We start from the raw sequence: 26214 nt of genomic DNA, 5'->3' as shown, positions 1-26214 counted from the left end.
ATAAACACTGGCTTAAGAAAATACAGATAAAATTGTCTGGTGCAATTCTTCCAAGTGTACTAATCCAATCCATTTTCATCAGCAAGTGCATGGTCCTTGTTATATACTAGAGACTGAAGCATAAGCAGTGATGAATGGGTCAAACCCAGAACTAGCAGCAGAACTAGTGATTCCAGGATGAACCCCCTATTGGTTTGATCAAATAATAATATTGTCCAATAATCTTATTCTTCTCTTCTTTCCTCCATGCAAATCCTGACCTATGATGCATTTTCAGAGGCTAACTTTTAAGAGACATTTTTAAAATTATTTAGGCATCTTTATTGGCAATATGCTGGATAAATAACAGTAAAGCTTCACTTCTCACAGGGTCATCCAAGAAAGGACCTTTTTCATCCAAGGAAATAGTCCTTTGTCTCAGCAACACAAGAAAACCACTCTGAAGAGCTTCCTGCTATTCTGCAGGGTGTCTGGAAAGAAGGGGAATTGCTGTTAACCATGCCTCTCAGGCTCTCCGTTGTTACCAGCATCCAAGTTCGTTCTTTGCCCATTTTCCCCTCACCTTTTGCTATTTATATTTTCTCAGGCGTGATTTCCTTGTTTTTTAAAAATGAAGAGACCTGCCTGCCTCACGAGAAGATTTTCAGAGGTAGAAATAAAAAAATCCGGGGAAGAGTCATTTCAAGTTTTACATATACTACAGTAACTTGAAGACACAGTGGGTTCACTTTTCTCCTGTATGTCTACAGCTTCATTTTACCATAGACAGATTCACAGTATGGCAGTAAGGCTGCATGTATTTCCCCTCCCCACTGCTAGTTCCCCTTGAAGCCTTGAGAGACACATTTAGTCTGTGTCTCATACACACCATATCCTCCCAAGGTGCCAGAAACCTTAGGGTTTTTTGTTGTTAACAGCCACTACCTGTCCACTCTCGAATGCTAAAATGAAGGTGGTAAATCCCACTGGTCTCAGTTTTCACTGGTTAAAACCAAAGCTCATACTCCCATTATAATTCTTTGGATACATCTTAATTATTCCCATTTAAAAATCACAGCTGAGTTGATATTACTCAGGTTGGACATTAGGAAGAATTTCATTTCAGAAAGGGTTATTAGACATTGGAATGGGCTGCCCAGGGAGGTGGTGGAGTCACCATCTCTGGAGATGTTTAAGAAAAGACTGGACATGGCACTTAGTGCCATGGTCTAGTTGACAGGGTGGTGTCAGGGCGACGGTTGGACTCGATGATCCCTGAGGTCTCTTCCAACCTGGTTGGTTGGTTGATTCTGTTGGTTGGTTGGTTGGTTGGTACTTTCATATGAAATAGTAAAATAAAACAAAAGTCACAAATCCTTTAATTTTCTACAGATCAAATTCAAATTGTAGTATAATGGGATTTAATACAGATTGAATCCCTCTGCTCTATCACCAAACACTCAGCTGAGTTACTGGCTGGTGCAAAGTAACTGCATAGTCTAAAAAACCAAAAATGGTCAAAGAAAGGACTGATAGGTGCCAAAAAAACAATTCTCCTCCACAAAAGACATTTCTGCAATCTGAATGACCGATTTCTTTGCAAGTCCAAAACAAAAATAGCCTAGATGTACTTTGCAGCTAGCATCTGACATATACTACATTTTCACCTTTGTAAAAATACAAGATCAAAAGAGCACAGCCAAGGGGTATAATTTCCTACTCCTTTGTCACATCCCAAAATGTTAAGTACAAGTTCCTTTCCAGCAATCTCCACACAAAAGGATAAAATGAACAGCAGTGAACTTCAGTCTATTAAATGTCACCCCAAAATAGGTAATTACAACATGAACATTAGGCTGATGCACTCCTCTCCTTACGAGGTTCCTTTTTACTAGCTAAAAATATTACCAGATCTTAACTGGTGTGGCAACGAAACCTCTTGGAGCTGCAATTTGAAGACCTCCAAGACTTCACCTACCAGATTATTCTAAACAGTGTTGAAAAAATTAGGCCAAAATAAACCTAAAAAAAAAAATCACTAAGCACACATACATGGCGCACGTGTTAGAAACAGAACTGCATGTAGAACTTTGAATTCATGTCTATGCATATAATTTATATGAGTCATTTCTCAGCCAGTAATTGCTGGTCTATTCCTCTGTGGAAAGGTTTACTGTACCCCTGTCTGTATCCTCATCTGTGAGTGCTGTGGTAAAATATAGATACACGAGCACCAGTACGTTGCAGACTATAGGAAAATAGGATATTGGCAACAGGCATCAGCTGAGCAGTTCGAAAAGCTACAGTCAAACTTAGACTGCACATGAATCTAGCACTTGATTCATTCAATGAGGGGAAGAAAGGAAAGCCATGCATTCCAGGTTTTTTAAACTTTCTCTTTAAAATTTAGGGCTATTTGGAGACAACTTGATTCAGCCTCATCTCAAAGAAATACTTAACAGGGACTCTCTTTTCTCCAATACTTCCTTCACCAACTCTTTCCTAAAATACAGAAAAAGGTAGAAAAACCTCAGGGGAGTTGACAGGGATCATTAGAATGACTGCATTCATGTTACATCAAGGGCAGCCATGAGAAAAGTCTTAAAATTATATATTAAAGGCAGAAGAATGGAAAGCACTCCAGGCCAGACAGGCCAAAGCACGAAGCCAGGGTACATCACATAATTTCAATTCAGGATGTCCTAGCCAGTTTCGTTTCTGTATGAACTGACACAAAAGCTCATTTTTCTGCTTATATAATACTTTAAGTAGACAGTACATATAAAAATACACTGATGCTGAGAGGCTGAACAAACCCTGGCATGTTTGAGAGCAGGATCTACATTAACCTTCAAATACCTATCTACAATCTTCCAAAGATAAAGCAGCTGATGTTTACCATGAATGAAGAAATTTTTTTTCTAGAGGAGCTGAAGAATCTGATAAGTTACTTCAAAAGGAAGCAAGCGTCTGAAAAGCCACATATACGCATAAATGCTCTGTGATTTTAAGGTCATGTCATGTTTTTGATCTGTTCATGTAATCTCCGATTCAACATGGAGAAGTCACACATGAAAATATGCTACCATCTTTCTAAAAGTTTCTAATAAATCTCACCTCCTTCCACGGACTCAGAACTTTCTTTGATGCTGAATACTCAAAAGCCATTGCTTGTAAATTTTCTCTCTTCTGCTTAAGTACAGGTTTTCCTTAACAAGTGCCTGTGAGCACCTCTGTGCTCATAGTGATAAACTTGCTTCCTTACAGCAGATTCCCATGTAGAAAACATCACTACAGCCCAAAAACTGGGGAAAACAGGGAAGGAGGCATGTCAAAGCTGCAACTCTCCAAAATCTTTGAACACAGAAGTGAGCTTTTATATTTCTATTCCAATTGGACAGTTATTTTCTCCATTTGTGTCAAAAGACAAGTCTCATCCACAGCCTCACAGCAGACCCAGTCCTACTGACATTGCTAAGGTCACACAGGCTTGATGCACTAAGTTACCAACTCTGACGTGAGTTACTGTCCCTGCTCCACAGATTGCTTTCTGCCAGAGCAGCATGAAAAAAAAAAAGGGCACCAGTCTGCTTGTAAGGGTTTTATTTTTCACTCCTCAGTATTCATCACCTAGGCATTAATTTGTTGGGACATTCGTTGCTATCATCATGCTAAATTGACAGAAAACTGGGATTGCTGATTTATACCCACTGCAGCAAGCAGCACAACATACAATTCAACAGCAGCACATAACTTCTGCACCCAAAACTTTATGGAGAGAGTTGTCTCGTCTTACCTCCCTCCCAGCTGCCACAGTCCTCCCCTCTCCAAGCTCTCTGTGGGCTCCTGGGCCCCCACTCCATTCCACCTGCTCCACTCTGGACCAGCACAGATCTCACGAGCACTAGTTGCACATAGACTAAGTTTTACAGCTGCTCTTCAGGATCTAAAGCACAGCTCATGGCCTGATTCATCTGAGAAGATACCTTGCCAGTTCCTGCACTTGATTCTGCCTGAGCAGAGCAGCAGCAGTAAAAAAGGTCACGACTGTCGCTGTTCAGGATGCACATTTTACATGCTGAAATAGTTTTTTGCAAGAGTTAGCAGATAGAAAAATATTCCTTGCTCCAGAATGCTTAATTCCCTCTACCAATGTGTTGTCAAGGAAATCACACACACACACTGCTTTCAGATTCGAAATTTTCCTTGTGTCAGGATGCTGGCCAGTCTAACACAGCCCAGGAGTATCTTAAAGCTGACAATTTTTTATTTGCCTAACAGTAACACTGAAATCTTTCAACACCAGCTTCATTAACCGAGTTAGACGTTAGTAAGGACTACTTTCAATACATATATTTTCATCTTCCTCACTAGCATGTTCATACAGACAGATTTTTAGGTATATGACCTGTTCTACCATGAGGTTAAGAGATAGCTAAGAGAATGTAGGTTTTGTTTTGTGCTTGTGCAGCAAGATTAACTACTTATAGGATCTGTCACTTGACACATGCCGTCTGTTCAGATCAACTTTCTTCTCCAATCCATACCACAACCTTACTTTTGAAGCAAGAACATTCTCAGTTTTGCTACTAACATGTTACAAGCCAATAGGTTCAGGGGAAAACAACCTCCACCTCACATTGCTCTTTCAGTAAAGGAGGATTGGCAAGAGCTTACTCTCATACTCCTCAGACATTGCCTGGGACAACAGACAGTTCCTAGTTTATTGTACATACTTTCTGCAGCATTAGACAAGTTGCAGTGGAATAGAGAACTAGCCTACAATTTTTCTCAGCATTGACCCAGCAACTGAGGCCCTTGGAGTCTGCCCACAGCTCCAGAAACTCCATATTCACATTACCTCACCCTTAACCATGCTGTACACTACTTCTCAGCAGGATTTTGAATCATAGAATCATTTTGGTTGGAAAAGATCTTCAAGATCATCGAGTCCAACCATTAACCTAGCACTGCCAAGTCCATCACTAAACCATGTCCCTAAGTGCCACATCCACACATCTTTTAAATACCTCCAGGGATAGTGACTCAACCACTTCCCCGGTCAGCCTGTTCCTGGGCAACCTGGATTTGGTTCACTAACAACTGCATGGCTTTTAAAGCGGAGCAGGCTTGGGACACGGGTACAGAGCCTTATGCATCTGATCATATTAATTGATACCTGCTTTTAGAAGTCTTGCACTTTGCAGTATCTACCAAGCACTACTTTTGACTTCAGGCAGAACAGAGTCATGGTGAGTTTAGCAGCAGCATTTCACAATCAAGGTCTTCCACAAACAGTTATTTTCTGCAAGATGAAAGCAGACTCCCTGGAAAGCAAGTAACTGGCTCCCTGCAAATTTTAGTGCTCTATGCCCTTCAGATTAGGGAAACTGCAATTTGTTTTCATTATGAGAAATAAACTGATTAGCAGATGGCTATTCATTTTTCCCCCTCTGTCAACTCTAATATAATATAAATGGAAATCTTACTTCAATGAACATTCAAAGAGCTCTCAGAAAAATCAAAATTCCTGTACATTAAGTGTGTGTTTTCTGCAAATGAAGTAAATTAATCTTTTGAAAAGGAAGTTTGTTTTTACATTTGACTGATAGCATGCAATATGATTAAAACACATTGATCTGCAAGCTTTAAACAGATGATTGAAGATTAACTGAGACATTAGACCCACTTAGCCAGGTTTTACCCACTGAGTGGATATTCTTCAGGCTGCATGTTATTTGTTGTCTTTATTTCAGCTCAGTACCAACATGGGAAACCACACTAGGGTGTTAAAGGAAAAAAACTCAAGCAAGAAAGTCCCGCTTTCAACTTGCCATACTCTCTTCAGGGCCAACAAGTCTGAAGCTTTTGCTTAGACTTTGGTTTCACATTTATGCAGCGTGCAGTGGGACGTACGTTTGGAATATGCAGGAAAGAGCTTGTGCAGGAGGCGGACAAGCGTGTGCAGGAAGGCCTGAGCCCATGGCTGGAGGAAGGGGTAGAGATGACCTGTCACCCTGGATTTGACATTCCACATGTCTTTGTCTCCCACTTTTTTTCCGTCTACTCTTTTTTGATCATAAACACTTATGGGGGCTGCACCCTCACTGAGTGCTCACAATAGCCCAGTGAGGCCCTCGTCACAAGGGGCTTCCCAAGCACAGCATGACATGAAAACAAGCAACTCTGGAGGGGATTTACAGGACTATAAAAATAGAGGAGAATGCTTTATTTCCTCTGTAAACTGTTGTTCAGGAATCACTGCAAGAGGACAATACCACCATTACACTGGTGCCCTCCCCTACCTGTTCAGCAGATGCTACTTTAATAACAATGTGATCCAGCCTCGATATATCATTGTACAAACAATACCACAGCATTTCAGTGTATTGCTATCATGTTTTCACACAATTTATGCCTCCTTGATCCCCACCTATCACTTATCCAAGGAATTGCCATCAGTAAATACATTCTCCCAGACCTAGGGAGATTAGGGAAAGTGCTGCTGCATTGGTTACGATAGTTTTCTGCTCTGGCCCAAACCCAGCAGTCAGAGCAGCAGTACACCAGGCTCCAACACAACACCAATCAAAAAATATGAACAGTTACTATATTGTAGTAGCAAATACAAATCTGGACCAGATAGGAGACCTGTGGAGCAAGGCACACAGTCAATGTGTGCTTGCCTCTCACTGGGAATATACCTCTAGTCAATGAAGCACTTAAACGTGTGTAAGTCACATTGCAGTCAGTGAGCCTTAAAACGATCAAGTGTTTTCCTGAACAAAAGCTTAAAGAGGAAATAAAGTATTCTCCTGTATTTTTATAGTTTATTTCAGAAGGTCCCTAGATTGAAATAGTACTGTTTGTGTTGTAACTATTTGACTCATGGCTTGAATTTCCTGACATATAGAGTTTCCCCAAAGAACACCTGGAAATGATTAAATAAGGATTTGTCTTAATGGCCATTTCCAGTCTTGCAGTAAGGGAATCCATTATCTGTTTCCTCCTAGACAATGAACAATAAATTTTTAGCTAAAAAATTCAGTCAAATATTCTGTAGAGCAGAATAAGATCTAGAGCTGTCATCCTAACCCAAGGTCTGGAAAGGAACTGGACATGAAGTCCTCAGGGGCTCTGAAGGAGCAGAGAGAACCACAGGGCCTCCTAGTTTCCCCTTGCATTCCCAGTATATTCCTGGTCTTACTTTTTTGATTCCCTGCGTGGTAATACAATTGCTGTCTCAGCTGACAAAGCCACAGGCCTAGACCCTTTTTCAAAGCCAGGTTTACCTGCCATTCTTACAGTGTTCAGCTGCTGCCTCAACTTGAGCTCCAGAGCTCTCCAGAAAGTACAGAAGAGAGGCTTGCCACATTAACCCAACTGCCACCCTTTGCGTAACTGTTTAAAGCAGGCAGGTCTGACCATGCTTCAGCCCAGTTCATCAGCAATAGCACTCAATCCTTCCTAAAGGAGAGTGTGAGCTCAGAGCCCAGATCAGTCAACCACAGGCAGGAGTGTTGGGTTACAGGACCTGGCTCATGGTCCACATTGCAAAGCCTTTTCTTCACCATATGATGCAGACCCTCCAGGGTTACTTTATCACCAGAGATCCTTACAACATTCTGCAAGTTGCATGGCTTCAAAACTTTAAGAACTTCCTAGTTATTTCACCCCAAGAGAAAGAGTTAAAGAATTTTAAAGACTGGATCTTTACTGTGTGAAATAACTCAACCTAATGCAACAACCCAGTGGAATCCCCAGACCTCTTTAAATGAGCCCCTACAGCAGATAATCTCCTCTTAATCAGTCTGATGCTCTGATAAATCGGCTCCTATTTCCTAGCATGGGGAGAAAAAGAGCAACTGAGTCAATGCTTATTTGAAACAGGGTATTTTGAGATAGAAGCTATTTGTATATGTAAATGCCAGAAAGCCTCTAATTTAGAAACAAAGGCACTTCATTTCTATTTCAACTCCATACGTCTATGTTTGTCTAATCCTGGGATATTTTGAGGGATTTTATGTTAGTCCATGTGCATATCATTCCACTTGCCTGCACAGCAAAATTTGCTTGAGTACACAAAACACATAGCAACTTGTTGGGCTGAGTAATAGTAATAATCCATCTAATCACAGTCAATTCAGCTGCTGGTTGCTTATGGGCATCTTTTATACATTAATTTAAAGACTGAATAAGCAAGATCAGAGCAGCTATTTAACAAAAGCATGCTCATAAAGCTCCTCTAAGCACCCAACACTCATTTTCAGAGGCTTGTGATCAGGGAGCATGCTTTTAAAATAGGTTTACCAGCTTTAACCTTTCTGCCTCACATCAGAAAAACACTCTCAAGTCAGGGAATATTACTTCATTTGTTACTAAATAAAACACATTTCTGATCACTAATTCATGCATTGCAAAAAGGGACACTGATATCCAAACGAAATGTGGTGGAGGTTTTTTTGTTTGTTCAGGGTTTTTTTGTTTTGGGATTTTCGTTTTTGGGGATTTGGGGGGTTTTGTTTTTGGGGATTTGGGTTTTTTTTTTGTTTGGGTTTGAGGTTTTTTCATAAAACATTTATTGTGTCCATTCCCCAGTCTCAACTTGCCTTATTTTCAGTGAGTTACATTTAGCCAGTCAATATTATCCCAGTGAGCTGACAGGCAGCACAGGAGGTCGAGGTATCACAAGCAGTTTCTTCATTAAGAAATATTTCTGGTTTAAATATGTTTGAGCAGGGATACCACATGCTTTAACTGGCTGAGGTTATGGTCCATGATGTGTTGCCACTGTTGTTTCCAGCTGCCTCAGAGCTGGCTGGCAGCAGTGATGACCAGCACGGAACAGTTCATGGCCTACTCAAACAGGTCACCATTGCAAGCCCCCACTGCTTAAACCTGGTGAGTTGTGACCCTTACACTGTCACACCAGGGAAATAAAGTAGTCCACTAGCTTGTGACTTCAAGGATGAATGTGGAAGAACTAAGGGTCAAATTCCCCCAAACTGGGTGGACATTCCCACATGGAACAATCACCCCCTGGTCAGGTTGTCAGGAGGCAGTATTGCCAAGCACACAGTTAAAAAGGATGACTCCAGACTTCTGTCCAAACTTATGCCAAAGATTGTTCCAGTCCATGGCACTGTAAACAGGACCCAGTCACTTGAACCATGATTCAGAGTTGGCTAGAGATAATACCTCTATATCACTCCTAAGTGTGCTGCAGGAGTAGCTGTGCCTCAACCACAGCAACCGGATCATCACAGGGACATGTGTATTTCCTGCACAGGTGTTGTCACAGGCAAAGGTGTTGGAGAAGATCAATTAATTCCTTCCCCCCACAAGACAACAGCACAGCAGTTTAACTGTAGGAGAAGGTGCACTCATTGCTTAAACTCAGCTCTAAGGTACTAGAAGACAAAGCATCAAGAGGACAGAAGATCATGCTGCCTTTCCAGGAAGAACATCAACAGCAAATCATAAGTGGGTTCTGCGAAGACTTGGATGAATATATGAGGGGCTAAGAATCACTAGTATCCACTGACAAAGAAATCTCAACATGTGAGAAGCAAGAACAGCTCTTCCTGAAAAGTTTTTCCTGGCTTTTTGCTTTAAAGGCTGAGACACTGAATGCAGACAAAAAATTCCAAGGATGAAAAACAGATACATGGCAAAAAGCAAGTAGTGAAAGCATCAGTGACCACAGATGTCTCTACCTCTGCATGGCACTATTTCTTCTGAAGGGTGCCTGGAACACCCCCAGCAAAACACCATTCAAGAATCAGGCCTTTTTGTAATAAAACTCTACCAATCGGCGTTGTGCTTCCCTACAGGTCACAATACCATCACAGCAGGTGGTTCAGGAAAAGCATAGATCAACGGTGTTAAAGAAATGAACATGTGGGGCAGGGTGGGTTTTTTTAGTGGAGTGTTTGACATGACAGGTAGGTATGCATGGAGAGGTCACTGGTTCAGGTCCAATAGCACATCCAGAACGTAAATTTCAAAATTTCAATTGGATGTTGCAGTTGTATGTATTACCTTTACCCCTTCTTCTAACTAGAATAGAGATACTAAAAAGATCCGTAGTTCTTTTTAGAACACCACCTTTCTTTTAAAAGCACTTATTTACACATGACTACGGATGTTCTAAGTCCTTGACTATACATCTCATTAATATAAATTTGACTTGTCGATATAGCATTCGAATTGTTGGTTTATGAAGCAGCAAGGTCTCCAGGCAATGAACCCTGCTGGTACTGGCTACAAAATTTTCATGTACAATTAGACTCCTCTAAAATTAATCACACTTTGATCAGCAGAGATACCATTGTTACATCATTCTATGGTACATTGCATCCAGGTTTCTCAAGGAGGCTTACTAATCACCATAACCTTCATAATATTCCAGTTAGATGTATTTACTGTACCATACATTGCAGAAGTAAACAGAGATTGAGAAGCTACATGTCTTGCCCTCAGATCCCTTAAATAATCTGTGGCAGATTCAAAGTGTTCTTTACAGTAATGAAAAGGAAGGTTACTTAATAGCTAAGCACCAGACTGATACTTGGGAGATCTGAAGTCACTTCTTTCCCATACACCTTTTGTTTTGTGGCTGGCATGCTTCCAGGTTCATCCCTAGTACATGTGGGTGACAGGAGCAAGATCTGGGACTCCTTAAATAAGGACAAAAAGTGTCAAAGTAACCGAGCTACACACAGCACAAGCAAGTGCTGCTTGTGCAGGCAGTAATGTTGTTTGCCACATGAAAGAAGGGAAAAATAACTCCTGTCTGACTTGCCAACTGCTTAATCTTAGACAATAGGAGCTAAAGCACAGGTTAATCCAAGGAGGTTACACACCATCCACAGTGCAGATACACCTTACACAAGGCAGTTTATTCCACCTTTCCTTTCAAAGTATAATCTGACTTCACATCAAGGTAGTCTTGGAGCCCCAAGAATGTGGGCAAGTTCATCCTAGTGCACTGTAACTTCACATCACAACTTACTGCTCGTGCCTATCAGTGCCACATAGACTACCCTATGATCCTTTGTGATTGTGCAGCTTCTGTTTCACGACAGCTGAAGCACCCAGAAGTAATAAAGCATAAGATTTTGGAGAAAAACTTGTAAATTATCATGGGACTCAACTAATCTCTCCCACTGAAGAGGAGAGAAGCTATAGGGTAAGTATTTATTCCTGTGTGCTTCAGCACCAGTGCTGCCACCCCGTCTCATACTAACTGGGGGGAAACAGTGACCTGCAATTTACAGAAGCAGCAATATGGATCTCAGTCTTATGGAATTAAAGATGTGAATGCAGAGACATAATGGAGTGATGTTGGCTTTCATTTCATAATTCCTTCAGTTCTGTTCTTCAACAGACTTACTGAAAAACCTTGCTTAATAAGCAATCACACCTCATACATACGGGCTCCTAATATACTATGTGGATTTCAGCCTTTCCTTCATGTGTTCCCAGGGCCACTGCAGTACAATTCATATCACACATTAGCTTCAACCTTTTCATTCAGTCAGCTGTCAAATACTTACTATACATTGAAATACCTTTCCTTCTCTACAAGAAAGCAAAATTTAAGATTAACAGATTTCTAAGCCTGACCCAGGCTTAGAAAAAAGGTGCAGAAAAGATTTGGCTTTTTAAGCTTTCCTCTATAGCCTGTATATGTTTTTCTATGGTTCTCCCAGTATCAGTAAGTCTGTTCATCTCAGGGGAATTACATTTGATAGCATATTTAGTTCACAGGACCAGCACAGTTACATTAAACAGAGGCTGCTAATAAAACATTACATCTCCCTCCCCCCGGCACTCCATTTGCCATCATGTAAAAAGCAGACACCCCATAGAGAAATTAATCAGAAAGAAGGAGAATGAATCCAAGGAGTGAAAATTAAAGACCCCATGACATCTACATCCATCTACTACATCTAGATGAAACGGTGTCCCAAAACTCAAGGATGTAGTAGGATCCTTCTGAGAGATGGAAGTGGTTATAGAATTCAGCATATTATCATCAATAGAAATTATAGTTATTTAAGTTGAAAGATTTCTCTTAGCTCATCACTGAAGCTCCACAGAGCTCCTCTTTTAGAGGCAAGCACACCTGTTTTGCTCTGCAAAGTGATGAAAAACACTTAAAGCTTGAAGACAGATCCTGCAGAGGCAGTGTGTCAGTCTGGCTTCAGTAAAGCCATACTGCTTTACCTCCACTAAGGATACAGCCTAAGAATCTACATTTCTCCCATAAACGGAAATCTGAAGAAGTGTCTCTGTTCAAAGAAAGAGACATAATTGGATGTCCCCAAGTCCCAATTCTTCCCCAGCTGGTCTACCTGCTCTCAAAGCTTTTCAGCACCAGAACTATTCCAACATAAGGAGTGCCTAAAACTGTCTTAAGGACATCTTCATTTAGCCCTTAACCAGATATTCATCTGTTAGCATCCCTACAAAGAGATGTTTGCAGAATCTACTGAGGCTGTATGTGGGAAGGATCACAAATGCCTGGGCTAACAAATTTAGCTGAAATGGATTAACCTGGATAGAATGCAAAAGAAGCAATCTTGGCTTTAAGCACACATGCAGTACTCTAACCTTTACAGACTTGTAGTGCAGAGGACAGCTTTAACCAGCAAGGGAAATAGTAAGATGTGGGGAAAAGTGCATGCATTATGCAGCATGTTGTAAACAACCATGCAGGTTTTGCAACACCTTAACTAAATGCCAGGATTTAAATTTATGACATGTGAGCAAAAGTATATGCAAGAAAAACCTTGTGAACCTTAGCTCTTACAGACAGTACTAGATTTATGAAGCAATATCCAGATTAGAGCTTCCTCAAAAAGGAATTTAGTAGAGCTGGGTGTGAAATGCTACTTTCAAATCTGTTATGCCCAATTCAGTTAGAAGACCTGAAACTGGAGTGAGAAGCAGGGAGAGAGAAAGACCCATAAGTAAATCACATCCCTCCACAGTACAGGACACAGAGTAAACACAATATCCATACTGTATAAGTTAAGTTACATCACTTCAGGTGTTTGTAGATGAATAAAGCTGAATCAAACATGCAAGTGTAGTTTTTTTACCAAAGGCTTTATTTTTTACCAAAATAAAAACTTAATTTTATTTTAAATTTAAACTCACCTCTTCTAGACACACATAGCAACCTTAAGTCACTTAAAGGGAGACTGCAAAAATCCCAACAGGATAAGAATTTTAAGTATAAAGCTGCTTCTACTCTCAAACACCAAGATTATTCCAATCTTGGAAGCTCTGGGTCAGAGATCACAACTGGGCCTTGAGAGATTATTAAATAAGTATTAGAGTAGGATGAGGACTATATTACATGCTCTTGCTAGACAGCCTCATACTTCCTGTGTCACAAAAGCTGTTACGTTTCAGCAAGCAGCTGCACACCAGAAGATAGATAGGAAATAGCAAATTTAGTTAGAGCTGACTTTCAAAACACACATCATAATTTATTCAGAGTGAAAAAAGTTTCTTACCTCATGGTCTCGTGGACTGCTGAGTTGAGGAGAATACAATGATCTCACCTCCTCTGCAGGAAAGATGGTAGTATCAGATGGTTTGAGGGTGGAAAGGGTATTCCCACGTATTTAAGTCCTGTTCATATCCACACTCCAGTAAAAATCAATCATGGTAGAGACTGCAACCAAGTAACAAGACAGATAGCGCTCCCATTAGTTGCTATCAGTGCAAGCCCACTACTTGTCAGGAACATCTTTGGTACGGTGCTGCCTAGTTACGGAAGATACACACCAAGTCCTGCCACCAAAGCACCAGAGGAACAAACAACAGCAGGCAATTACTTTGCTACAAAATACAAGTCTGCCTTTCTCACTTTGTCTCCTCAAATGCTCATTCTGTTTTCTCCATCTTCACAACAGCTTCCTTAGCTTTCTGCCACTGCATATGCAAAAGAAAGCCAACAACTAACCAGTTGCCCAGGCCCTGTGTTTTTCAGAAAACTCAGAGGCTCCTTATGAGCCTCTCAGCTCATAAGGAGCCCCCTGCTTAAATTTACCAAACAGCCCAGTGACCAAGGAGCCTCCTATTATTTCAGCTCCAGTAAGAGAATGCTACAGACATTTCATTTAACAAATTTCACTAGATCATAGAATCATTTAGGTTGGAAAAGACCTTTAAGATCATCAAATCCAACTGTTAACCTAGCACTGCCAAGTCCATCACTAAACCATGTCCCTAAGCACCACATCCACACACCTTTTAAATACCTCCAGGGATGGTGACTCCACCACTTACCTGGGCACCCTATTCCAATGTTTGACAGCCCTTTCAGTGAAGAAATTTTTCCTGATATCCAATCTAAACCTCCCCTGGCGCAACTTGAGGCCATTTCCTCTTGTCCTATCACTTGTTACCTGGGAGAAGAGACCAACATCCTCCTCGCTACAATCTCCTTTCAGATACTTGTATCACAGAATCACAGAATGTTAGGGATTGGAAGGGACCTCGAAAGATCATCTAGTCCAATCCCCCTGCCGGAGCAGGATTGCCTAGACCATATCACACAGGAACGCGTCCAGGCGGGTATACAGCAATAAGATCTCCCCTGAGCCTCCTCTTCTCCAGGCTAAACAACCCCAGCTCCCTCAGCCACTCCTCATAAGACTTGTTCTCCAGACCCTTCACCAGCTTTGTTGCCCTTCTCTGGGCTCTCTCCAGCACCTCAATGCCTTTCTTGTAGTGAGGGGCCCAAAACTGAACACAGTATTCAAGGTGCAGCCTCACCAGTGCTGAGTACAGGGGGACGATCACTTCCCTAGTCCTGCTGGCCACAATATTTCTGATACAAACCAGCATGCTATTGGCCTTCTTGGCCACCTGGGCACACTGCTGGCTCATATTCAGTCATCTGTCAACCAACACCCCCAGGTCCTTTTCCACTAGGCAGCTCTCCAGCCACTTTTCCAAGTCTGTAGCTTTGCACGGGGTTGTTGTGACCCAAGTGCAGGACCTGACACTTGGCCTTGTTGAACTTCATACAACTGGCCTCTGCCCATTGATCCAGCCTGTCCAGATCCCTCTGCAGAGCCTTCCTACCCTCAAGCAGATCAACACTCCCGCCCAACTTGGTGTTGTCTGCAAACTTACTGAGCGTGCACTCGATCCCCTCGTCCAGATCATTGATAAAGATATTAAATAGAACTGGATCAATAGTTGCTTATAGATCAGACACTTGACAGTAACAATTCCTCCCAGTATTACATTATAAGAGACTTCCAACAACACCATCAATAGAACAGCAGCAAACCACATGAAAGCACCATGGCTGTGTCCAAGACTGTCCCAGTATTTAATTTTTCTAAGTAAGTAAGTGATGAAATCTATCTTGGGCTGTGGCTGTGGTAACATCTGCAATACCAAAATATCTCATTCCACCACTGCAGCGATAGTAAGGTGCTATCCTGGTTACACGATAGGAAAGAACAAGTACAAAGGGAGTGTTCAAGTAACATCATTTAGTAAAACTATTTATGCTACAATGTCTTCTGGGAGTTAAGAAACACCCCAAATACTTCCTATAAACCTTATGGTGCTGTCTTTGTAAAAGATTGGAGGGGAAAGGATGAGAATGTTTATAACAAATGTTCATGACAGATTAAGTCAATGTGACTATGTTTAAATGTTATTTGGAGGATGTTGGTTTATTTAGCTGGTAAAAGGCTTAGGTGGACTAGATCTTAGTACTGATCAACACTACACATGCAAACACTCTGCAAAATATTAACTGAAATAAAGTGAGTTGGAAGTTGCCATGTGTTCCTGAGTTTGTGTAATGCCAGATTTGTGTAAGTTAACTCTCACTGGCTTACTCTTGCCATTTCCCTTGGTTATTTTCCACTACAGCCTTGAAACAATATGCATTATTTCATTACTATGTTCAATACTATGGTTTCCTCTCTTCTTATGTTACCGTCACAAGAACAATAACAGGAGGGCTATTCCCTACACCTTTTAAGAGAAAGGTCTGGCTCCATAGGCACTTGCTGAATAGAAATGCAGAGGTTTTTTGCCCTTGGCACATTAAACCATTCCCTAATACAGCAGGCAAATTATAATTAAGATAAAGGCTTAGGTATATGAATAACTTTCACTGCATGTTAGACTGAAGTCAAGGGTAACTTCACTGAAGGGTTAATAATCTGCCCAGGGTTGAGGCCTGCGTGAAATGTCAGGGTTTATCTGAAGCTGTAAGGAAGACTTGTCCTAGCTTTCAACACCAGCAAATAAAACACCTTATTTTAACAAGTTCACAAAGCAGAGCAATGCAATTTTGCTGCTAACACAGTTTTCTGCCTGAATGTGTGTCTGTGCGTATAATAAAATGAATCATGTAGTCCACATCAGCTTTCCTCAGGAATGTGACAATATCCAATTGTAAAAATATCAGTGAATTCCTACCTGAGGCAAGTTTATCAGAATTCAGATTTGCTAGTTTTACAGTGACAGGATGAGTATCCTTTTCTCAGAAGCACATTTTTGTCCTGTAAATAACATTTCTGCATTTGATTCAAGATGTTTGGGCAGGTCCAGGCAATATTAGACTGGTAGCTCTGGGATGTGGTGTATTTTCCAACAATCTGAGGAACAAGGAGCCAAGTCTACTACCTACTAGCCTCACTGACTTGTGTGCCTTTGCTCTTCCTCAGTTTCCCTCAATAGCACTCTTATAATAGCTTGCTTCAGTGTTTGCAAAATACGCTGAGTGCTAGGCACTGTGCACCTAAATACATATACCAATGATTTCTCTTCACAGCAGGCTGCTTAGCTCTGAAAACAAAGTATTTTGGTATGTCATGTGAACATGAGAAAAGGCTTAACTGAAAACCTCTTCCCAGTTTAAACGTTTCAGTTCAGACCGACAATTTACACTGGAAGAATTCACATCCACTTCAGGCTAAGTTGTATTTCAGACTAACATAAATTTTTGCACTACTACAGGAATAAGAGAACTCTGGTAGGAAATACACACATCAGCACTTTCTTCTCCCTTTAAGCACAGTGCAGGCTTTGAAGTAGCAACAAATGAGAACAGGTGTATTTTGTAAACAAATTTCTACATCAACTTGCAAGATTACCATGCAAAGTGATTAAAAGACTCATCATCTTCCTTACTGTAAAGAGTAACATAAATAAACAAATTTTTTTTGCAAAGATATTAGGTTGATCAATTAGGCCTATTGCAGAAAGACTTGAATTAGTCTGATTAGTCTTAGCTACTTAAATTCAGAAACAGATGCCTCACTTTGCAAGACTGGTGATTAAAGGCTGCATTCACAAAAAAAATTGGATTACGCACACTTAAGACAATACCTACCATTTTTCAGCCCTCCTCCCCTTAGCAGATGGCCTGTACAATTAGTGACTTCAAAAAATTCTCACTAGAACTCATTCAAAGCAGGGACATGGCTTCCCTCACTTCTAGAGATAGAGGTATGTGCAAGCCAAGACTATTTTCAAATGTTCTACTCATATTAGGACTGATCACATAGGTCAAGAAAGCCATTGAATCCATTTATACAGGGGTGTAAGTCAAAATACAGTGCTTGCATGTTCCCAGAAGAGTCACCCATACGGCTACTATCAGCACGGAAGAGGCAGAATAACAATATAGGAGGCTCAGCAGCAAATAAAATCCACATCTTGCCTCATAACGCTCCAGCCAGCACAAGCAAGCAAGAAAGCCAGGGCTCAGAGACACAAAATGGCTCATTATCTACCCCAGAAGGCACAGCACTGCCAACACTGCTCTTTATCAAGTCCTTAACAGGTGTAAAATTAGCACTCATTATTAAGGACAATGGAGTTACATGTATTGCCAGCAGCTGAAGAAATGTGCTAGAATTGTTTTCACCTCCAGTTAATTCTCTACCATTCAATAATGCACACGAAGCCTGTAAATTAGAAAAGTGCTTTCTGAAGCATGGCAGTGAGTTAAGCCAGTGTGTAAGTGTCCTTTCTAAATACAGGTGCTTTCCTGAACGAAGGCCTAATGACCAAATCTTCTTTTCATCAATACTGATGTAAGTTCAGACAAACTAAATTTACCTGAGTGTACTCTCAGGTAAAGCGCTGCTGCTGTAACCTGTAACCAGAATCTGGAGCTGTAAGAAATCCTCATAAGCAAATTCCAGGACAGTTATTTTCAGCTTTTCTAACTGCACTGAACACACATCAACCAGCTGCACCAATATCCTCTGTTCTCAACTACTTACAATTCATTCCCAGAAGCAGAGATAGGTGTTACTTACTGAAAGAAACAAAACCCTATTTCAGATTATGGGTGATCTCATTACGGGAGGTGACCTGAGGTTTAGGACTAGAAGTCACTGAATTACTCAGGAGTGTGTAGCTTCATTGCATATTTTCCTGTTTTAATACCATGCGCAGCTTTGAAAGCAAATTATTTAGATTCATACTGCACATAGGAGCTCCTCTAACTGCTGAGCCGTTTTTATTCAAGAGCACTGTACATCTCACCACTCTTCCCCTTATCCTCAGTAACCGGGAGGAGTGTTGGCCAACATCAAACAAATCTGACCAAGGGCAGAAATCTCAGTGATAATTATGTTCCCACGGGGTTTCATGAAAACTGGCAGCGAGACAGAGGAGGAAATTAACTCCTCCACCAAGAGAAGGGCGGACGCAAGTCAGGCATCACGCAGTCCCCAGCAGCAATTGGCCAGACAGCCAGCACGAAAATTGCTCTGCACTAGCCACAGCACATGCTGCCTTTTGTCTGCTGGGATTGTCGCTGGGAACGTGTCAGGAGCTTGACTTTAGTGGGAGGGGATGGATGGGAGGTGTTCATAAGTCCATCAGAAATCATGCTTCAGTGCTTCCCCTGCCAGATACCATGTACAGCCTGAAGGGCGAACTGTGGGGCAAAGCTCTCTTGCATTAACATATTCTGTTACTAGTGTGTGTGGGAATGGGACTGGTCTAAGGGAGAACAATAAACTCAGAGATAGTTACTAACAGCCGCAGGTTCTCTTCTGCTATAGTTGTTCTGCATTTTTCCTGTTGTCATTTTATGATGCAGTCAGAACATGTCTGAAACACCCAATATAAAAAGCAAACTGCTTCTATTCAAAGGCCTCTGGACAATTTCAAGTTTGGACAAAAAGGGGAAAAAAACCTGTTTGCTAAGGTATGAAACATCTTACCACTATCCTTGGTTCATCACACGTCTTAGAAAAGGCAAAAATCAACATAAAGCAAATAAAAAGAGCAATTTGTCTTTATACAGAGCAAATCTCCAGATCTTGTTGGATTGCGAGGTGTGGTGAGTCACCAGCATACTGTCAGGGCTGTCAAGTCATCACTTAAGCCGTCTACAGTACAAAGCTGAGTCCTTCCACATGGTCACCGCTCCCCTCTCTATGTGCAGAAGAGCTGCAAAAAAAGACTACAGTCTTTTCACTCCCTTGTTCTAAATGCACAGTGAAATCTCTTATTTCTTCATTGGTCTCACATCCCTCTGGGCAATGGGACTGATTGTAATCTGATGCGTGTAAATGCTAACAAAACTCCCATCTTGACATCAACGGGTTTCAAGCTTAAGGTACAAGAAACAGCAACTGCAGTGCAATAAGGACAAAAACTCCGGATGGCCCACAGGGCCCTGCCACGCTTCACTGACACCTGTGACACTGCTAAAACTAGACCTGGGACTTCTCAAAGACTGGGAACTAGCAGGAGAACTTGAATCATAGTCTGGTTGCCACAGATACTTTTGTCAACCAGTGGAGTTGCTCAGTCAGGAGCTGACCCTCTCCCCAGCCTACACGTGTGCACTCCAGAAACGAAAAGCAGCAACAGGTCCCTTAGAAGACTACGTGCCCACGCGCTGCAGGCTGGCAAAACACACCAGTCATTCACCCTGATAAGACGATAGCACTACAAAGGCAAGGCTGATGTAACACATTTGTAAACACAAAGCCACGCTGGTTTTGTTGAAATATTGCCACATTTTAAACTTACATACAAATAGCAGAACTACTGCCTGTGCAGCTTGTTGCTGTGGGAGATCACAGTTAAATCACACTTTGCAAAGTATCAGGAGCTCTGCGTAAATAGCAACACAGTGGAAGCCACTTGAAATGCATGCAACAACTTGAATGGGTCCCAGAGTGCCAGGAGCAGCCCTACATCAGCTGGAAAATTATTAACTAGCCACGTCTATGCAAGGGGCAGAGAGAGGCTTTTGCCAGAGAAGGGAAGGCAGGGCACTAGCATTTCCAAAGGTTCCCAGTTAGTTTCCATATGGTGCTGTCAGACTGCCGTGCCGGCCAACCTGATTGTTAACACTGCTAATGGGGAAAGGCCTTGGAGGGCAGGGACTGCACAGCTGCATACCTCATGCCTACAGAGCTGAAATTCTGGGCCATATTCTCAACATATACAGACCTATCTGTTATATTAACTGATCTTACAGCATTAATGACTCAAATATCACTTGCATACCATGAGCACCATGGGTGCAGTAAATTTTATGAAGCTTTCAAACCTGCATTTACAATTTACACACCTGAAAAGGGATCTTTAGTCACTGTGGCAAACCAATCCGTGTCTTGTCAGTACATCTGGAAGACCCTCCTGACAGAGTTAATCAGAATATCTTCCCTTGCTTCTGGTTTTAAAGAAAAAGTTAATGAGATGTGTCTTTGAAGTTTAATGCTTCCATGCTATTTCAGAGCTTGGCTTGTGTTGGGTCGACTGTCTATCAAGGACAACCCCATCAAGTAACTTCAACTTCCAGACTGGAGAAGGGAATTTTTCCAAAGTCACAGGACTTCTGAAGGCTTCAGGGCACCCCAAGAGTGTACCAGACCTTAGTTTGCTGATCCACTGCATTTTGTTTTTTCCAAACAGTAGATTAATAAGGTGACATAATAAGCTCTGAACATGTAAACCAAGAAAAATAGTTTGTTTCTACATTCAACACTTCCCTCAGCAGCCTACTGAACATCTTATAGAGAAAGCCCATACAAATGAGAAGGTGTCTTGCTGGAGGTCTTTGGCGTATGGATATGTGGTGCATATGCATTATTTCAGTAGTTGCCAAAAAATAATCTTAAAAAAATCCTATCAGTGTGAAATTCTATCTTTTGAACTTGGATTTAGTAATGATTATAGCTTATTGTCTATACTTAACAGTGTGATGAAAGTATGACACAAAACTGAGCAGTTCTCAAATGCAGTTTAAATTCAAGCATAGCTCAGTGAAGTTCAGGCAGGAGAAATTTTGACCTATTGTATATGAAAATGACTAAGAAATGTCTCAGCTGTGCATGTCAGCACTGCTGGTCCAATTCTGAACATAACCTCACTGGCCCCAACACAGCTGAGTGTTTGAGTCCTAGAGGTGACCATTCCCAGTTTTTCTACCAGACAACTTTCCTTTTACCAGTTCTTCTCGTCTTATGCTATATCCTCTCCTGACAGGGGCCAACTCACATTGCACAGCAACTAATGGCAAACTGCATTTACAACTGGAATATTAGTAAAGAAGAGCTGGGGAAAAAAGGTAGAGATACTTTAGATATCAAAGAGCAAATCAGAGACCAAGCGAAGCATCCAAAGAGGCAACAGCAAGAAGAATAGACGATGCTCCACAGAACATTAAGAAATGGCAAAAGGAGAAAACAGGAAAACCTTCTGTTTGCAAAAGTGTTTATAAAATTGCTACATCAAAGCTATACATAGGGGCTTTGGAAATGATTCGGCTGGGAGGAAGCTGAGCAGAGATGTGGCCAAGGATATAACCGGGGGGAGGATGGAAGATGCAGCACATGGCTGCCCTCAATCTTTGCCACCCCTTTGGGCCTTCCCAGAATGCACAGCTTTTGCAAAGACATGCACAGTCGAGGTGCTGGCATTTTCTTTCTTTATGGATGTATTTGTGTACATTATTACATTTTTCTCCTTCTGTTTCTCTCCCCAAAAGCTGAAGAGAAAGCTCTGCTTTCCCTCATTTCCTGTCATAAAAGTAAATAACGTCTTCACTGGGCAAACTGAGCAGTTTGAAAATGACATCCCGTCAGAACCTGTCTGCGGTGTTTCACCTGCGCGCCTGAAGGTTTTGCTCCGTACTCAGCAAAGCACACTGAGAGAGACACATTTTTAAGAACTGTTACATGCTCAATTTGGAGGGAAACACAGTAGTCCACTTTGTCCTTCCCCCTCATACCCTGTCTATTTAGGTTAAAAAATGGTGTTTGTACAGCACTTAGCCCCATGAGAGTGAAGCCTTTAGGTACAAATGTAACTCATTTAAATGGTAATGTACAACAAAATGAGTGACACCCTCCAAAACAAGGGGCATTTGTAAGTATATCTGTGCCAGGTGCTGACAAATGGAGTGTCATTATTACAGATGCAGGGAAAGGTCTCAGTGAGCCAATATTTAAAAGTCATTTTTTCCAGTCAAAGGCCAAACTCTTAACATGTCTGCTTATTTCTCCACTGCCTGTGCCCTGGAGCACTGTGCCTACCTCCTAGAGAGCAGCACATTAGGACTCTAAAGGTATTTCGCATACAAGGTCAGATCAATTAAAATGTGCTTTAAATACAGTCACGTGAGTTGTGTCAAGAGCTCTGTAGCCCTGATGAGGTCCCTGACACTCTGAAGGGCAGAATCTAAGGCAATCTGCTGACCTCAGGTAGGAGAGCCAGATAACAAGGAGGCATGAACCTGCTTTTTCACAACCCTGGGACTGAAGGCTTTGCTCTTTCTGGCCACGTAATATTACTGTAACACCAGCAATGCCAGGAGTTAAATAATGACCTGCTTCTTCTCCTACTGAAGTCGACAGCAAAGATCCATTTAGTCTCAGTAAAAGACAGGGTTGTGCTTTCAAAAGTCAGGACAAGCTTTCAGCCATTCCAGGGAGACCAGGCAGCACAGTGTGTGCTCCTGCCTTCCTTTGCCAGACCTGATAAGAAGCTCCCACAGAAATGTCTACATTAAAGAAATAAGTGAAGCAAAACCTTTGCAGAATGAAGCTGTACTGGCTCACACCAGGACCTGGGCAGTCCACTTGAAAGACAAATCATCCAAACAAAAGCTGTCTCAGAGAGACCTCCTTACCACCAAGATCTGCATAAGGTCCTAATCTCTATAGAATATATTAATATAAAAGTACAGCAAGTGACTTATGCTACTGAATTAGTGTTGATGCAACGGATAGAAGACAGAAATGTTACTTCTATTTCCTGTATGAGCATTTCTTCACTGTCCATCCCACAGTGAGATGTAGCCAAGTGACGGCCGCCTTTCCCTCTCATCTGGGACCCACAGGAATATACCCAGGAATGACCTGTCTCAAGCTGAATGCAACAGTCAGAAGCAAAAGACATATAAAAAAGGTAAAACCAGGCCACTGAGGAAGTGTGCATCACCCAGAGCCCCTGTGTGGGTTGCTCTGAAAGATTCCCCTCCTTTTGGCACCATGTTCCTGCTCCCCACCCCAGCTTGTGGGGAGAGTCTTGGGAAGGGAAACGAGTGAAGTAATGGGCTCCTGCGTAAGATGTTGTAAGGTTACTGTCATGCCAAACACACCCCATCATCAGGTAGTTCCCCTGCAGGTCTGTTAATAAATCTCTCGGAACATCTACACTGTCAAGAGTTATGTCTTATTCTACATATTCAACAACCAGATTTCTGCAAGTTAATCTGTGTGAAGCCTCCTACGTACAGGAGCAGCCTGGGCGGCACTTTCTGTTTTCTAATTTGCACTCACAGTGTCATTGCACATCGACAGAAATATTCATTCCCTTATCCCAAATACCACTGATGATACGTAAAATATTTTCAGCAGGATCTTCATCTGGTGAAAGTCGGTGTAGCTCCACTGAACCACTGCTGAAGCAATTTACACCATCTGAAGCCCTGGAGCAAAAAAATCCAAGTCAATGGGATATAAGCCAAAACTGGAGTGTTTTGCTGGATACAAACCAGATTTACTTACTTGCTTAAACAGGTGCCTAAGTGCTCTAGTGAATCGGGGCCCAAATACGGCACCATTTTTTATTTGTGTCCACTTCTGCCAGCTTGGACATCTGATACAGAGGTCATCTTATAGCTAACATTTTTGCCTTAAACCCTGCCTATAGCCACAATATAGAACAGCTGCCTGTGGAGTTATGTTCCACACATAACTTTAAAAATAAAATGCAGGTGACTGGAAAGCGTGTGTTTATAACTAGAAACAGAATACATGGGTACCTTGAAATAGAAATAAATGAAACACTTTCTGCATGCTGAGAAAAGAACAAATAATCTCATATTTCCATTGCATTCTCATTTAGTACTGACCTTTCAATGCTGCAGTTGGAGTGCCCTAGAAATGCCTTAGCTGGAACTGGTTAGACCAGAAGCACGGTAAGGAAAAAGGTTTTACACATACATTAAATAGGCTTTTGCCTACACACCATCTGATTTCTCTATAGGGAATCTATGTTTGTAATAACTGCATTTCTAAACACTTCTAGCAACGTAGCAATGACCCCATAGAGGTACACTGCTTAGTACATGGTTAGCAACAGCACAGCTTATAGGAGCAGCTACTGACTCCTCCAACTCATCCATCCAACTTGCAAATGCTGACAAGTGAGTTGAACTCCCACCTCCCAGGAGTAGTTTTATATATTGGACCATGATCATTGGATGGGAAAATTAAACAGTAAGCTTGGAGGCCATGTCCAGAATGCAAGGTTCTCCTTGCTTTCCTGAGTCCCTGGTCACCAGATATGAGTCCTGCTTTCTCACTTGATTTCTGGTCCAGTCCATTCTTCACCTCTTCCTGAAAGGTGCCTGATCTTGTGACTGAGGTGGTGCGGACCCCTCCTCTCCCTGCTCCTCACACCGGCAAGCTCACCTCTGGCCTCCTGGTCAGTGAATCCTGGTGAGAGGCGGGGTTTGAGGAAAAGGGAATTTATGTCCCACTTCCTGAATTTTAATCTCTAGGCTTTATTTAGAGTCACCATTGCATTGCTTTAAAAAAACAGCAGCTGTCAATACACTTTTTTTCCTGTTGCCAGGAAATAAGTATGATGTGAGCTGCTTGGTAGACTGGGCCATCAAGAGACCTAGAAAGGGTTGCCCCAGCAAGGAGGAGGTGAGGGATTTCACGGGAAGATCTGAAACCAAGGGAGAAAGAATTCTAGTGTGAATTATCCCTGCCAAAAGTAACTCAGGCAGTTCTCCAACACCAGTGGGTTTCTAAGGTTTTCTTTGATACCGTTAAGAAACCCAACAAGATCATTTCTTCAAGTGTGCAATTTAATAGCTCTCTTAAATCATTAAATCTCAATAGAAAATTAATGAAATAAAGCATTCAGCTTCATTTTGCAATTATCATTTGTAACCTTATATAATTAAGCATTTGCAAAATAGGCTTGAATCACAAACTAAGCATATCTTTGTATACATTTTAACTGGACAGACCTGCAAAAGTAACCAAAAAGAAAGGAATATTACAGGCTCTGAGGTCTTGAAATATGAAAGATAATTTACTATCCACAACTACCAATTAATAATAGAATTTGCATAGGGAAAAGTCTGCTATTTCATCCATCAGTGCCTCACCTTATTTTGCATCTCAGGCTTGTTTTGTGCCATCAAGCCAGAGGCTAAATGCATTTAACATGTATGCTATTGCCACGTTGACAGGGAACTAAGCAGCCCTGAAATGTCTCTTTTGGTACTTTGTGGAAAATATAACCCCACTTAGAAATCAAGGAGAAAGTACCAAAGGATGCAGGACTGATCAGCAAACACTATATAGCGGAACGGTTAAACAAATCATCAGGTTTATAAAAATTGGGATGGATGATTAGTGGCTTGATTTTTATTTCAGAGGATTATAATACTGTCAGGATGGAGGAGAAACAATGAAGACCTTTGAGGAAGGGTAAAGTGGCTGGCAAATAAAAGAAACAAAAAATCTTCAGTCCACTTAAGAGAGGGTTATAGGCTGCCCTGAAAAAACTGTGAGCCCAGCCCTGCTGTGCCCACCTTGCAGCAGCACCATTAAGATGTGTATCTCCAGAGGATGGTGTAATGGTTCCAGTGCAAAACCTAACACCTCAGTGCAGAGATCCCCATGGATATATTTGCCTTTGGCCCCCTCATTTGGAGGTTTTCCCTCTCGCTAAGAAATA

Source organism: Nyctibius grandis, chromosome 4 (assembly GCF_013368605.1).
Source record: "Nyctibius grandis isolate bNycGra1 chromosome 4, bNycGra1.pri, whole genome shotgun sequence".
Lineage (NCBI taxonomy): Eukaryota > Metazoa > Chordata > Aves > Nyctibiiformes > Nyctibiidae > Nyctibius > Nyctibius grandis.
Note: the sequence above shows the minus strand (reverse complement) of the source record.